Here is a 16,112-nt window from a genome sequence, read left to right on the forward strand (position 1 = left end):
AAATGCAAATCTTAAGATTCCAGTTGGATTAACATTCACACTGAGTAAATGATAGTTGAAAATGATTACCAGGAGAAATTTTAAGGAAATATCTACTTAATCAAAGCTCTGGAAACTTATGTTTTATCAATTTAAAATCAAGTCACTTAAGAATCATTGGCGATTTCACAGAACCTTTCACAGTGACGTGGAACCTTACTACTCAGTATTGTTCCTTCAGCAGCAACTTTAGCAGCACTTCGGAGCTTGTGAGATGCATCCCAGGTATTATTTAAACACTAAACTTTCTAATTCAAGAGAATCACATACTCACTGAAGTTGGAATAGTAGTAAATATGATGTGGTAACAATGATAAAACATCAATGTTATACAAGTTCTGCGTAGTTATTGGTGGAGGAATAATCTTTTATTCTAGTTCAGGTATCCCTTTCAAAAGTTCCACATAGGGGCAGGCGCCGTGGCTCACTAGGTTAATCCTCCACCTCCACCCATCCCATATGGCCGTCAGTTCTAGTACTGCCTGCTCCTCTTCCAATCCAACTTTGTCATGGCCTGGGAAAGCAGTAGAAGATGACCCAAGTCCTTGGGCCCCTGCACCCGCCTGGGAGACCTGAAAGAAGCACCTGGCTCCTGACTTTGGATCTGCACAGTGCGCCAGCCATGGAGGCCATTTGGGGAGTGAACCAACGGAAGGAAGGCCTCTCTCTGTCTCTCTCTCTCTGACTCTACCTGTCAAATTAAAAAAATAAATAAATAAAGTTCCACATAGCCTATTATTAATTTCTTAATTGAGTGATTTCCAAGTCTTTGAAATATACATACCATTAATATGTGAATGCCAATGTCTTAGGAAACACCCAAATATGACAAATTTGAACAGGTTTAACATTGTTTAGAGAGGAGATTAAAAAAACGAATTACAGACATGTTATATGAATTCAACAACTACAGTTTAAGTATACCAGGCAGAAATTCAAGTTTATCGTTAACCCATAGATGGTCATTGGGATTTTTTCCAAGATTTATTTATTTGAAAGTCAGAGTTACAAGAAGAGGGGAGAGGCAGAGAAAGAGAGAGAGAGAAAGGTCTTCCATCCAATGGTTGACTCCCCAATTGGCCGCAACGGCCGGAGCTGCGACAATCCAAAGCCAGGAGTCAAGTGCTTCCTCCTGGTCTCCCAGGCGGGCATAGGGGCCCAAGGGCTTGGGCCACAGCAGAGAGCTGGATGGGAAGTGGAGCAGCCAGGTCTCAAACCAGCGCCCACATCGGATGCTGGCACTTCAGGCCTGGGCGTTAACCCGCTGTTCCACAGCACTGGCCCTGGTCATTGGGATTTTTTTATATCTAAACAGGAGCACAATCTGTCCCTTGCTTCTCTTATTTGTGTCTCAGAAATAAATTTCTAAAACTTGGTGTATTGTTGTATTTCCTTCAGATTATGAAGTGCCATATACTGCTTTGTATAATCTTAACTGCCTGTGCAATTTTAGTCTCAATAGTCCCTATGAAAGTTTCACTACTGAGGGAGCTTGGAACTAAAACAAGGCCAGAATAATGTCATCCCACAGCTCCTTGACAGCACGTGTGAACTTCAAGGCCTTCCCAGCACCTACACATCAAGTAGAACAGGATGGAAGGCCTTTGTAACAAACACCTGTGATGACAAGATCTAGGTTTCTATGACAAGACCTAGGTTTACATAAAAACCAAGCTAGAAAGGGATCCATTAAAATTGCCCTGGGCCTTCACAGTAACTGATGTATAACTACCATCTTTGTTCCTTGGAGATGATGTATTGAGGACATACAAATACCCCTTAACTGCAAGACCTCAGTGGCTTGGTCTTTCTACCAGCCCCTCCAATATTACTGTTGGCAGCTTCACTTCTCCCACCGTTGTGTCCAGTCTTGGAAATTGTCATCAACACCAGAACACAAACTGGGAATCTCACCAGGCTTCCCCAACAGTAGTACTACATGACTTATTTATATTGGAAATAAAGTAATACAAAGACATTCTTAAAATCAATACAGTACAGTTTGAAGATAGTTTCAGATGGACAATACTTAGCATATTACCTAAGAGTAAATTGTGACCCGATGCCTTCTTGACCTTTGTATATCCCTTACTAAACAAACATGATCTTTGAGAAAATGATCATTCTTTCAACTTGAGATGTACTTTAAAAATGTTCAGATTACTGGTGAGATATACTGGTGAGCAAATTCTTTGCTATTATAGTGTCCTGTTCTTGTTATTTAAGAAATATGGGTCAGATGGACTGAGAGATCCTTAAATCTACTGCACAAGTACTTACACTTAACAGTGCTTAAATATTGTTAAGAATGAAAAGCAGGTGGACCTCAGCATTAGGAAGCGCTCTTCATTAAGGATAGTAATGTTTCTATTTTCTGTGAAGACAGAACCCTTGTATGTTATCAGTTCACCCTATGTTTAGCAGCTGAGCAAAGTTCTTTTCATTACCTCTGAACCGATTGTCTGGGAAGAAATTGTACTACATTTGCCTGGGGATTCCAAAAACTTGTGCAACCATTAATGGCTTAACAATTTTTCACTGAGGTCAAAAGAAATACACTGCACTCCTGTTAAGTGGAAGTCCCAACAATGTGAGGTTCTTATCTAGTGACCCAGAAACTATTTCAAAGATAACAAATTAACTTGAAGAAAAACACTTTAAATTTATTCTTATATAACCACAACTACTTTTTTAGCAGGTTATGTCTACCTGTTGGACACTGCACAGTATCTCAATCTTTCCAGTCATATTGGTCACTTTATTCCTAACGCAATCTGCTTTTTATCATAGAAAATGCAAAAAAATAAGCTTCAGAGAGGTGCCATCGAAAGGAATGCAACCCTACCTAATATTGAAACTGAGTTACAAGCAAATCATTTGTCGTATGTCAGAGATGTTTAGTATCACTGTTTTGTAATCCATATGCTGTACTTTGGAAATGTATATTCATTAAATAAATGCTAAAAAAAAAACTTTCAAAAAAATTTTAAATCTCATAAAGCATCTTCCTAAACTTTCTGAGTATCCTTGGTTCCTTAGCACAATTGAGTGGATTCCCCACCATACAACACATTCCAGGGTCACAAAATCCAATTCTGTGATAAATCGATTTTCAAAGCAATCTCTTCTTGTCCAAAGCATTTTAGTCAAGGTGTTTGCTTTATGGTTGCTGCCATGTTTCATATAGAACTTAATATATGGTTCATCACTGATTGGGTGTTGATACTAATTATGAGGGATGGAGAGTGGTAAAAAAGATAGCCTTTGCCCCAACCAGTGATCAAGAAAAATGAATAAAGTGCCCATTTTGTCAAAATGTGTGCCTGTGGTGTTGTGGAGGATACAAGGCATGTAAGAGGACTTTCCTTTCTAGAATTTACATATTCTGCTCATACTAATACCTGCCAATTTCAGGGATGCTGTATTACTTTTTGTTAACATATTAAAATTATAAAGTATTAGATGTAAACAAAGGTAAGTAAAACATTAAGCTGATTGTATAAAGATGAGCATTTTAAAGTAAATATACATTTATTATAAAATATACAGATTCTATATTCTATATTTTATGTGAAATAAAATTAAATCAGTTATGCTTTTACAGGGAAAATATTGAAAAATTAGTAAGTGTACACTTACTAAAAATTAATTTGGGGCCGGCACTGTGGCTCACTTGATCCTCTGCCTGCGGTGCCGGCATCCCATGTGGGCGGCAGATTCTGTCACAGTTGCTCCTCTTCCAGTCCAGCTCTCTGCTGTGACCTGGGAAGGCAGTGGAGGATGGCCAAGTGCTTGGGCCCCTGCACCTGCATGGGAGACCAGGAAGAAGCACCTGGCTCCTGGCTTCGGATTGGCATAGCTTTGGCCGTAGCAGCCATTTGGGGGGTGAACCAACAGAAGACGACCTTTCTCTTTGTCTCTCTCTCTCTCTCTCCCTCTCTCTCTCTCTCACTAACTCTGTCAAAGAAAAAAAAGTTAATTTGGATGAATGCTTCATAGTATAAGCTTCAGAGTAAAATCAAAGAATTCTAAAAATCAAAGATGTCAGAAAACAAGTATTTCTTTACAGCTTATTGAATATAAGCACATGATGTTCAGCTTTTGTTTCTGTACAACTGTTCATGAAACCACTACCTGATGGCCAAGGTACAAACATGCTGTTTAATATTTTTGCTCAACTTCATAATCTATCCTGGAGAAATAAGATGCCAGATTTTCATTGCAGCACCATATATAATAGCAAAAATAAAATACAAAAGTTTAAAATCAAGAATATGTAACTAGAAAATGGAATAACTATATGTAAATGATTTTAATTATATATATATGTGTGTATATATATATATATACTTGAAAACCTTGGAGGAAAATAGGACAGCAGATTAATGGTGGTATCTCTTGGTCATGTTACTAAAGATTATTGTAATATGCTTCTTCATACTTCTAGAAGTTTTGAAAATTTCTATCACTAGCATGTTCTGCTTTTATGAGAAAACAAGTTCTTATGTTATGAACTGAACTACCCTACCCAATTTTCATAGAGAAACCAAACCCATATATTATAAAAGCCAAGACCTATCCTCTTAGCCCAAGATGACCTTGCCTGTCCTTTATCACAAGGAATTCTCTGGCTTGAGGTAGTGATACAGCTGGCCTTCCAAAGTTCTCGTCACCAGACTCAAGGAGTCATTTGCTTCTCAAATAGGTAAGAACCTTGATGGCTGGGATATGTTTATGGGAATTTCAGGTCCAGGCAGATTTTAACAGACACCTTCACATAAGCCCCAAACTAGAGCCCACCTGGAGCCCTCCTGGCCATCCCAAATTCCCTGAAGAGTATGGCATCAGACAAAGGTAACCAGCACCACTGACCAACCAAGAACCTGGACATGAACGGCTCATGTATTTCTCAGTCTCAGTTTCTAAGAACTTTTACCCCTAACTCTTCGGGAAGCCTGGAAGTTAACCAATAGCTGGCTGGCTCCTTTCTCTACATTTTGTAATAAATACCTACTTTATCCCACCATCCTACTGTCAGTGATTGTCTTTTTGCAATTACTGACCAGGTTTGGGAGTTCTATAGCAACACCTGCTATTAGTTTGGGGTGTTATTTGGTAAAATACAGATTTCCTTACCTCCAAAGCCACAGTATTTGGAAGAGGGCCTTTAATGAGGTAACTGAAGTTAAACATATTCCTAAGCATAGGCCCCTAACCTGATAAAACTGATGTCCTCAAGAAACAGCAGTGCTCCCCCAAACCCCACCCCTGCCTCTAGTAAGTTGATACAATTTAACCAGTTTATCAGTGTGTGTGTGTATATATATATATATATAGATATAGATATAGAAGTGTTATGATCAGCTTAAATGACATTAAAAGACACTCAACATAGTGTGCATATTTATCACTGCAACTCAACAAGGTCGAAAGCTCAAATAAACAGAAAACAGTTACTTGATCAATTATTTTGCATACTGCTTTTAAATAATGTGAGTTAAAAACAAACTGGTACATAGAAATCACATTGGAGTTGCCTGCAGGCTACCAGAGTCCCGTCAGAAAATGATACAGTGACTAGCTCAAGACCTGAATCCTGCCTGCAAAGATGAGACAAATGCTACTATTTCATACTAAACACTGGGGAAGTATCCATGAGAGGGTTTTGCTTCACAGGTGGCAAAACTAAAAAAAATTAGTATAAACTTGAAAAGCTGAAATTGGATATGGAAATTATAAATAGCCTGACAAAAGTAAGAGTGTATTTTAAAAGAAAATCAAATTTTAAGACACTATAGAGCTAAGAGCAGAATTATGATCTTCTGAATATTTTTATGTTCTCATAATATTACTTTAAATAAAGTGATTTTTCATTTACAAATACAGTTTTTTTAAAAAAAAAAAACTTTTAAGGATTATTCCAAACTCTGATTAATTCACCAATAACTTCTCAAGCTTGAGGCCAGATTGCTCATTCTGGGCTTCTAGAGCACCTGAAACCTGCTAGCCACAGGTGACAGCTATGTCAATATGCCCAGGAAAAGCTAAAGTTCTGGAGTGAAAGTCAATCTGAACTTAGAACAGGGGTTACTGGAGGCTTTGGGATGGGGAATAGAGTGAGGTTAGGTAACAGGGACCAAGACACAGGAAGAAGTAGAAAGTTCTAGTGTGCATGGCATAGCATGGAAACTGTAGATTACAATAGTCAACTATATACTTTAAGAGAAATGAGGAGAGAGAAGTTGGTAGTCTCCAAACTTAGATTAAAAAAAAAAAAAGGAAATACTAAGTTTGTACTGTATACGTGTTGAAATATTGCACTACACTCTATAAAATGTACAAATATTGTATGCTAATCAAAGCCTTTAAAACTTAGCCAGAATTTCCACAAAACAAAATTTTCCATGTAAAACAAAGATAATGGAAGCATTTAGCAGTTTGACAGTAGTTCCCTTTTTTCCAAAAAACTTTTACCCACGTAAATCCTTTTGCTAGAACCACTTAAGCTTTTCAATTTTAAAGGGAACAAAAGCCACTTACGGTACAGTGTCTTCCTTGGGTCGAATTCACAGCAGTTGATTATTTTTCTCATATTTTCAGTGGTTCTTAAAGTGTAGCTCTCAGACCACCCGCAGCAACTTCTCCAACTGGTTGGGAACGTCACCACCTGGCTTCTATCCCTGATGTAAGGACTTGGGAACATTGGGATTGTGGGCGGGATTAAAGCTCTCCAGGTGATTCCAATTCAAATTCAATCTGGACAATCAGTTCCTTAATCAAATTTTCAAGGAACCAAATTTTTATTGTAAAGGAACATATGAAAAACATGATCCAATTGCCTTTCCCCGCCTCCATTCCTATACCGCTCACTTAGTTGCTAATCGATTTCTCCCCTATGCTTCTAAGAACAAAAGTAAGGTTTGGATAATTAGCTTCAGCTGTTTTTCACCAAAGATAATCAAGGATAAAAAAGGAACGTCAAGAAATTAAAAGGGTATATCAGAGAAGAACAGATTCTCAGGCAGCTTACACTTGGTCAGACTATCTTGGAATGAAGATAAGAAAACTAACAAAGGCCAAGGTTAATCATCAAGCTTTGGTGAAATTGATTATACTTGTATCTATGGATAGAATGCAAAAGACTATCTTCTCTGTGTCCCATTTTAATGTGAACTTTCCAGTGATTCTCTGGTCATGGCAGTTTCTCTGTAACAGACTCTACCTCAAAATGGGTGCAGGTGTGTTTCCAAGACTAGGCCAGTCTTGTGAAATACCTAATGTTCTCATCACTGAGACTTGTCTGAAGTGGTTAGCGCAGAAGAATCTGAGCAGAAAGTGGGAACTAGCTTTCAGGAGGACTTCATTTAAAACTCATCTTCCAGGCATGAACGAGGTGGTCTTTCGCTTTCTCTTCAAGAGTCCTCAAGAACAGGGATGCATTGCTCCATCAGAAAATGGAGAGAGGCAAATCAAAGCTAATGCACAATAGGACAGAGCAAAGTGCCTTTACAAAAGCCTGCTTGGATACTTATAAAGGGCTTCAATCATGGCAGAGAATCCTTTCAGCACTGTGTGAATGTCTTTTCCATCTTTCTCTTTTTTTCTAATAGTTGGAAAGTCATTATACCTATCAATGGCAATTTTTTTTTTCACCACATAGCAACTACCATAACAACAGGAAGACTTATAGCCTTATACATGTTCTATGTTTGAACCTCCTTTACAACTTACACCAGTTGTGTGAACCTCAGAGAGAGCATTGGGAAAACAAACTACTCAAATACAGCTCGATTAATTATTTACCTCTTTACAGGAGTCTTACTAGGAGGGGAGGGGGGCAGAGCAATTTTTATTATCCTGAGTTGGACTTCACCTAAGGGAAAATAATGGACAAAAATTCTACTAGTGAGAAACCATAGAAACAAAAATGCTTTAAGGCAAAATGCTCTAATAAAACAATGAATGACATGTGCTCACACACAGAAACAACAAATAATCCACCAGCATTTGGCTCAGGGAAGGAACTGACCACCAGGATCTAGGGGATTCATGCCTTCCTCTTTTAAAATCTGACTACACAGTGAAGGAAGGATGGACAAGGTAAGTTTAATGAGCTGCAGTAGTAAGAAAAGTTGCATGAATCACCACGTTTATTTTAAGACAGAGCATACATAAACACTTTCATTCAAACACCTGTGGATTTTGTTGGCAACCACTTATGAACAAAGCAGCAGAAAGCATGCCATTGTTGTAGTTATTAGGTTCAGGTAAAACTATCCTTGTCCTTAAACCTCCTCAAGTGATCTCTAAACTTTATATTTTCGTAAGTCTTACAGATATTGTCAAATTTGATGAATAGACTGCTCATTTTCCTCCCCTTAGGGGTTGCAGTAGTTTCTATCTTGCCCTTAATTTTATAGCTTTATTTTATCGCTCACTCCTTTCCCCAGGTTACTAACTATAAAATAAAGAGTTGCACTACAGGATTCTGAGAGTGGTTTGTTTGGTTAACAGTGTGAGATCAACGAATGGACAGGCAAGTCTGATATTAAAGGCATAGCCTTTGGGAGCCAGAGAATTGAGAAAACATAGCTCTTCGCATTTTCCCTATTTCAAGTTGAATCCACAGAGGCAAGAAGATTAAATAGGAATTCCACTCTCTGGGTGCAAACAAGCCCCACTTTTCTTTTCCATGGTAATTTCTTTCAAATCAAAAAAAGCTAATTTGTTAAACTTCAGTGGGGTTCAGATTGGCAAATTTTCAGAAATCACTTGCATGGCTGGTTATTTTATTCACAAATTCAAAAGGAGACAATGAGCCACAAGCCAGGGAACAGTGGGAACTAAGGATTTGAGGACAATATAACTTTCTCATCTCCTTGAGATAGCTTATCCCAGTGTATTAATGAAACTGGTTGTAAATAATCCAATAAATGTCAAATTAAATATTCTCAGCATGGAAGGAGCCTTAGAATACGATTGCATAAACAGTGTCACTGACATTTTCAGAAACTTCTAGATATTAAAGATTCATTAAATATTCTTTACATGCACTTTAACTTTCAATAACATGTTATATGGATCTGCTTTGGTGTTTTGTCTAGTTTTAGAAATTATTCTCTCATATTTATACTTGAATTTCAGGAGTGGAGATTTTCCAGGTGGTCTTTGCATTCTTGAACTTGTGTTTTCTTATTTTCCAAAACTGTAGCTCTTTCCCTTGTATCAACTATATGTGCTACTTGAAATTTCATTTTGTTTCTCATTTATTTATTTTAAAAGTGGCATTTTCAGTGTAAAATTTGGAAGGCATTTATCTTCCTTATTTCATTACTTTGGATGAGTGCATACTGTATTTAGTTGGTATCACAGAGGTTCAGAAATAAGGATGAGTTAAGCTATTGCTCTCAGCGACAGAATGGCTGCCATTTTACTTCCACTGAAACCTATCCAGAGGTAATTCCATTGGCTTTGTCTTCCAAGAGAAAAAGATCAAACTGAAATTACGTACTTCATGGAGGATGCTGTCATAACATTTGATTTTTAAAGTGAAATTTTAATGCTAAGATTCCCTTTATATATATATATATATGACTACACTCATAACTATATTAATAATAGAATTACAGCAATCATCACTGCACTAAGTGCACTATGTATGGGAATACATATATGTATACATATATATTTTTAATTGTTCTCCCAGGTCTAAGAGGTATAAAGTATTATTATTCCCATTTTGTAGGTGAGGAAACAGTAACATATTATACAGAAAAGAGATTGCATCATTAGTAACCCCAGATCACACAATAATTAACAGGTGAAGATGAAATTGAAAACCCAGAACATCTTAGTCCAGGCCCAATATTTTATTAATTCAGTTTATTTTTTTGCCAGGTAATTCAAATCTCTTATGATATTAGGCCTCACGTGGAAATACAATGGTTGGTCCTTTAAACATCATGAATTAGAGGGCAGCACATGGATATCTGCCTGCTCTTCTGCAATGTTCTCTGGCATTCCCACCCTTAATGCCATTGGAATTCCTTGGTGTAAGACAATGTATTTAAGAGCTCTGCAGTAAAAATCAGAGTATGTTTTCTCAGAGAAGTTGTACAGAGAGAGATTCTATAGTTCTTATCAGGCAGAGAGGGCTAGCTTAAAGATCAAAGGAAGCTGTGGAACTTGGTAATTTAATGCTGGAAGTCAGGTTTCAGGTGGAACAGAAGAGAAGGTAGCTTTGGATGATTAGGGCAACTGGATTGTGGAAGAAAGTTAGAAGTGGTGCTGGAAGATGTATGAAGATCACTGTGAATGTTTAAACCAAATATTAAAAAGTTAAAATTAATGTTTACTTATAGATGTATATTCAGCTCTTTCTACCAAGGACCTTTCAATTGGACCCATATTTTGCAGTTGCTATGCATGGTCTTTCATCTTCTCAATTCTTTTTTTTTTTTTTTTTGACAGGCAGAGTTAGTGAGAGAGAGAGTTAGTTAGAGTTAGTTAGAGAGAGAGAGAGAGAGAAAGAGAGAGAGAGAGAGAGAAAGGTCTTCCTTCCATTGGTTCACTCCCCAAATAGCCGCTATGCTGCACCAGTCTGAAGCCAGGAGCCAGGTACTTCCTTCTGGTCTCCCATGCAGGTGCAGGGCCCAAGCACTTGGACCATTCTCCACTGCTTTCCCAGGCCACAGGAGAGAGCTGGACTGGAAGAGGAGCAACCGGGACAGAACCGGTGCCCCAACCGGGACTAGGACCCAGAGTACTGGCGCCACAGGAGGAGGATTAGCCTAGTGAGCCACAGCGCTGGCCTCTTCTCAATTGTTACAATGGATCTTAAAGTTCATTTACTGTAAAGGGGGTCATTGAGATCGAGACTGTTAGGGCAAGATGGAACCTTGAAAGTTATCTGACCCTATTCTTTTAATGGACAGACAGTGAAGCTGATACCAAGACTGTTTAAATGCTGAGTCCCAAGTCACCCCCAGAGATTTACTGGCAGAATTCTGTACCCACAGTTTCTGTATTGGAGACCACTTGCAGACAAAGAGTTGGCATGACACATTAAATGTGGAAAGCAGATCAGTAGGGACACAATGGTTGCTCAGTCCTAAAATATCAGATTGATGATTTCTCATCTGTTTGGACTTTCTCCTAAACAATTCCTAAATATATTTTTATTTTCTAGAAAAACTAGTCATTTTTCATCTTTCTCCTTTTTCGTACAATAGCTATGTTCATATAGACATGCATGATGCATATATATATATATGTATAAACTCATATGCATCTACCTCTCGTTCAATTTCACCAAAATGATGGATTCTATTATTCTAATTTCAAATCCTTCCTTCTCAAAATAAATCAGGTATTTACACAATTACATATTTTCACTTCTTCAAAGAGAACTGGACATTACAATACTTAAAAGCTGAGACTTAATGAATATTTTTACATTTGACAAATGATATGCTTCCCATGATCATCTAATTGTGCACTAATTACAATCTATTGAAGGTCACAGCCTGAGCCATTTCACTAAGATCTAGATGGCTAACTACAAACTCAGCACCATAACTGACTGCCACAGCTATAAATAAAGAATCACATTCTTTTTTTATCAGCAGAATTGCATTTTTGTGTTTCTCTGAATGTGTTTTCTTTTAAAGTGGGATTGAAAGCTTTTAGTCTTAAGCCATTATTTTAACAATCATCACCCTCTTGAAAGCAGTCTGCAAGCCCAGGAGAAAGTGCAGTGAGGTGCCACGTGTAAACTGGCTATGTTTAGAGAATAGCAAGAGGTCACTGAGGGAGATTGAACTTGGAACCCCCATTGATATGAATTCAAGTGTGAAAATGAGTCATCAGTTAATCAGGTAGACATTTTATCTTAATGTTTTTCCATCATCACAGATTATAATTGCAAAAATAGCCCTCAGCTTCTCCAGCTGCTTGGTAGACTAACCTGAAGGTCATCTTGCTCAATTATAAACAGTAAAATATTCAGTAATAGATTGGCCCATTGGATTGATTTCTTTTCCTGTATTATTCTAGAATATTTTGTTTAAAAAATAATGAAATATCACTCCCTCAAAAAACCAGGTATAGCTTTATCCCTTCTAATTATCTTATTTTACCAATTATATCTGGATTTTCTTGCTGGTTGTGGGAGATAACAAATTTTGGAGCAAATAAGTGGTAACTCCTCCCAGCTGGTCATTAATCCTTGAAAACCTTAAGTGTTTTGATGATTCTGACATAATTAGCCAACAAATTAGTTAGACATGTACAAGGCAGGTACACAGCTTCCCAAAAGTGCGAAGAACTGATTGGCAAAAGACCATGTTCCTGACATTTTACATGAACTTAATTGGCTTTTACATATGTTAACTATACCCAAGTTACTTGTTTATTAATTTATTAACAGTTTCCTACAGTGGGGATTCTAATCATGCATTAAACGTTTATTTCTAATTATAAGAAAAGTCAAACTAACTTAGGAAATGAACAAAAACTACACTGGTAACTACATCAGAAACCATCTGGAAATATAAACATTTTTTAAAAGAAGGCTTCATATAACTAGGACATATTTTTAAGCAGTTGATTTTATTCTCTTTTACTATGGACTGGATGTTTGTGTTCTTCCAAAATTCTTAAGTTGAAACTCCTATCCCCAATGTAATTTTATTGGGAGGTGGGCTTTTGTAGGCAATTATGTGAGTTTGAGACCCTCATGAGTGGAATTCATGGCCTTATACAAAGAAATAAGAGAAAAATGATCTCTATTTCCAGTGTGAGGACACAATGAGAAAACAGCCATTTGAAAACCAGGGGGAGCCTTTTCACCAGATACTGAAACTTCCTGCACCCTGTCCCTAAGGCTTCCCAGTCTCAAGAACTGTCAGAAACACGTGTCTGTTGGTTTAGCCTCCCAGCCTGTGATTCCTTTTTACAGCATCCAAAACTGACTGAGACCATGGTTAATCCTAATTTCTCCACTAAATCTCATGAGCTTTTACAAATTTATGTATAAGAATATGTAGTTATGTGAATATACAAGAATAGTTGATAAAATTGAAGCAGCCCCAGAGTTTAATCCATAGCATCAGCATCACCTATAATTTTTTTTTTTTTTTGACAGGCAGAGTGAATAGTGAGAGAGAGAGAGAGACAGAAAGGTCTTCCTTTTTGCCGTTGGTTCATTCTCCAATGGCCGCTGCGGCCGGCGCATCTCGCTGATCCGAAGCCACGAGCCAGGTGCTTCTCCTGGTCTCCCATGGGGTGCAGGACCCAAGCACTTGGGCCATCCTCCACTGCCTTCCCGGGCCATAGCAGAGAGCTGGCCTGGAAGAGGGGCAACTGGGACAGAATTCGGCGCCCCGACCAGGACTAGAACCCCATGTGCCGGCGCCGCAGGCAGAGGATTAGCCTGTTGAGCCACAGCGCCGGCCAACCTATAACTTTTTAAAATGCAAATTCTCAGGCCCTATCCCACACTCAGTAAGTAAACCTGAAGTGAAATCTAGCACTGACATCTTCACAAGACCCTGTTGGCCACGTGGATGCCAAAGCTGGAGAATGACAGTTTCAGAGGATTCTCTGTCTTACATTTCACTGTATATAGCACAAACAAGCTGCTCATCATAGATAACATGTTAGAATGATCTGTATTTCCCAACCAAGAGAACTCACAGCCCTGGGGTACACAAACGAGGAGTTAGATACCTAGGAAATTTTTATTGGCATCTGCTGCCTCAGGCTTGACTCCTATACCCTTGAGTTCATTTATTCATTCTTTTTGACTGGAAAGGTTTTTAAGTGAGAAAGTTCAAGAAGGTCTCCAAATTATTTCTACTTGTCAAAGCTGGTTTTACTAATTTGGCTTAGGGGATCCCACAGTTCTACAGTTTCCACATATTATCCTCACTATTATTTGGTCCAAAGACATCTATAGTGTGAAGGTCATGAAAAGCAACTACTGAAATGTAAGCGCTAACTAGGTGAGGGGTAATATATTAAACCAAGGGATAGTAAGATTTCCCCACAATGAATTTTTGTTTAATTTAAAATCATAAATACTGACAGTTAAGTTTCAGTTCTGGGATTATATGGTAGCTTAATCTGTGAATTTAATTGTCCTTCATATTATCATACTATAGGATACCATAATTTATTCTATCTTACAATTTTGGTGACATTTGACACAATTAAAAGTACACAGCCCTCTATGCAACACATTTTTTAACTTAATATGCTCATGGAATCCTAAATCATGGAAAATATTTCATTAAATTCTTATTGCACTAGATTTGTTTAGTCTATCAAGCAGTAGCCAATCACAAATCTAGATTCTTCAGGAATGGAAGCAAGGTCAAGCATACTTTGCTGGAAGAAAAGTCAGGAAAAATTAGAGCTTCAAGGAAGCTCAGATTAGGAAGACGACTCATCATTACCAACTAGGAAAGGATCAGAGAACAACGTGAGTACCTAAGAAGTTTATGGGAGGAGAAAACATAGCACAGCTCTTGGAAACTCAAGACAGGGCTTATCTTTTAGGAAGTTTCCTGGCTTGGCCCTTAGGTCACTCAAATTACCAGCCAAACGCTGTTTAACTGCAAGACATTCAAACTTTTCTTAGGAACTGAAGATTTAAAGAAAATGAAACAAAATATAGCCTACATCTTTAGAGGACAAAGGTTTCTGCAGAGGACACAAAGTTCAAAGGCCTAAAAATAGATTAAAAGTGAACATTGAAGTAGAAAAAGAAGCTGTTGATAAACACAAAACCAAACAAGTAGAAACTGCTGAAGCTTTGCTGCCTTAAATCGAGAAAAATAAATACACAGGTGTAAGTACTTATATCAGAATTCCAAGGTGTTTGCTAGTCTCAAAAATGTTCTAAAAGATTCAACAATCATATAATTTTTACTGTACATCTCCCTCTTCTAAGACCTTTTAGTATTGCCATCATACTTTGGCAGAAATGCTAATTAAAATCACATTTTAAGAGTCTAGTATGAATCTGTTTTCTTGAGGATAAAATGACTGTGAAAAATTAGAGCTGGGATACTAAACCATAGATTTTTCTCTAGGGTAACTAGAAATTATCCATTTTTTTAAAGATGTAACTCATGGAATCACCTTATTTAAAATGTATCAAGATTAACTCATCTAACCTCTGCCACCAGGTATATACCATTCACAGAAGTTACATAGAAAATGTTCTGGATTCCACCAGAAGAATCTTCCTAGGAAGATGCAGGAAGAACTCTGACCCTCGCTCTTACTTTGATTTGACTTTTTCTGCAGCCATAAAGACCAAGGTACATTCATTCTCTTCTGTTATCTCAATGAAGGAAAAAGTACGTCATACTTACTTTTCCAGTTCTCATACTTCTTAAAAATGAACCTTTTTCTGGGATTGACATTGTGAGATGGCAGCCACAGGCATCCCAAATGGTGTGCTGGTTCAAGTTCCAGCACCTCAGCTTCTAATCCAGCTTCCTGCTAATATGCCTGGGGATGATATGGCAGTGGAAGATGGCCCAAGTACTTAGGCCCCTGCCACCCACTTGGGAGACTGAGACCTGGATAAAGTTTTTGGCTCCTGACTTTGTCATGGCCTGTTCCTGGGTATTGTGGTTCTCTTGGAGAAAAGAACCAGCAAATGGAAGATGGATCTCTCTCTCTATCTCTCTTCCTCTCTCTCTCTCTCTCATGCTGCCTTTCAAATAAATAAATACATCTTTTTAAAAAATTTTAACATTAAAAATGTTCATTGTACACATTATATAACTCCTTAAAGACTATCTTAATGTCTATGCTTCATTGAAAAACCCCATGAGATGAAGGGGTCTTCCCTATCACTCCTTACAGGATAAATGAAACAGTTTTCAATGCCCTCCTCAAAAGAAAGAAAGAAAGAAAGAAAGAGAGGGAGGGAGGGAGGGAGGATGGGAGGAAAAGAAAGAAGGAAAAAGGAAAAGAGAAAAAAGGCTAGGTATTCCACCTAGCACATATTTGTGGAGTATGTCAATCTTTCATTATCTTTTAGCTATTTCACAGCTCCT

At 37.8% G+C, this 16,112-nt stretch overlaps 1 protein-coding gene across 1 annotated transcript in view; it reads right to left on the bottom strand.

Annotated features, from left to right (window-relative positions):
- The window catches only part of LRP1B (LDL receptor related protein 1B), a 2,136,850-nt gene that overhangs the window by 1,700,263 nt on the left and 420,475 nt on the right, over nt 1-16,112 (bottom strand). The window lies entirely within an intron of this gene.

This window comes from Lepus europaeus, chromosome 1 (assembly GCF_033115175.1).
Source record: "Lepus europaeus isolate LE1 chromosome 1, mLepTim1.pri, whole genome shotgun sequence".
NCBI lineage: Eukaryota > Metazoa > Chordata > Mammalia > Lagomorpha > Leporidae > Lepus > Lepus europaeus.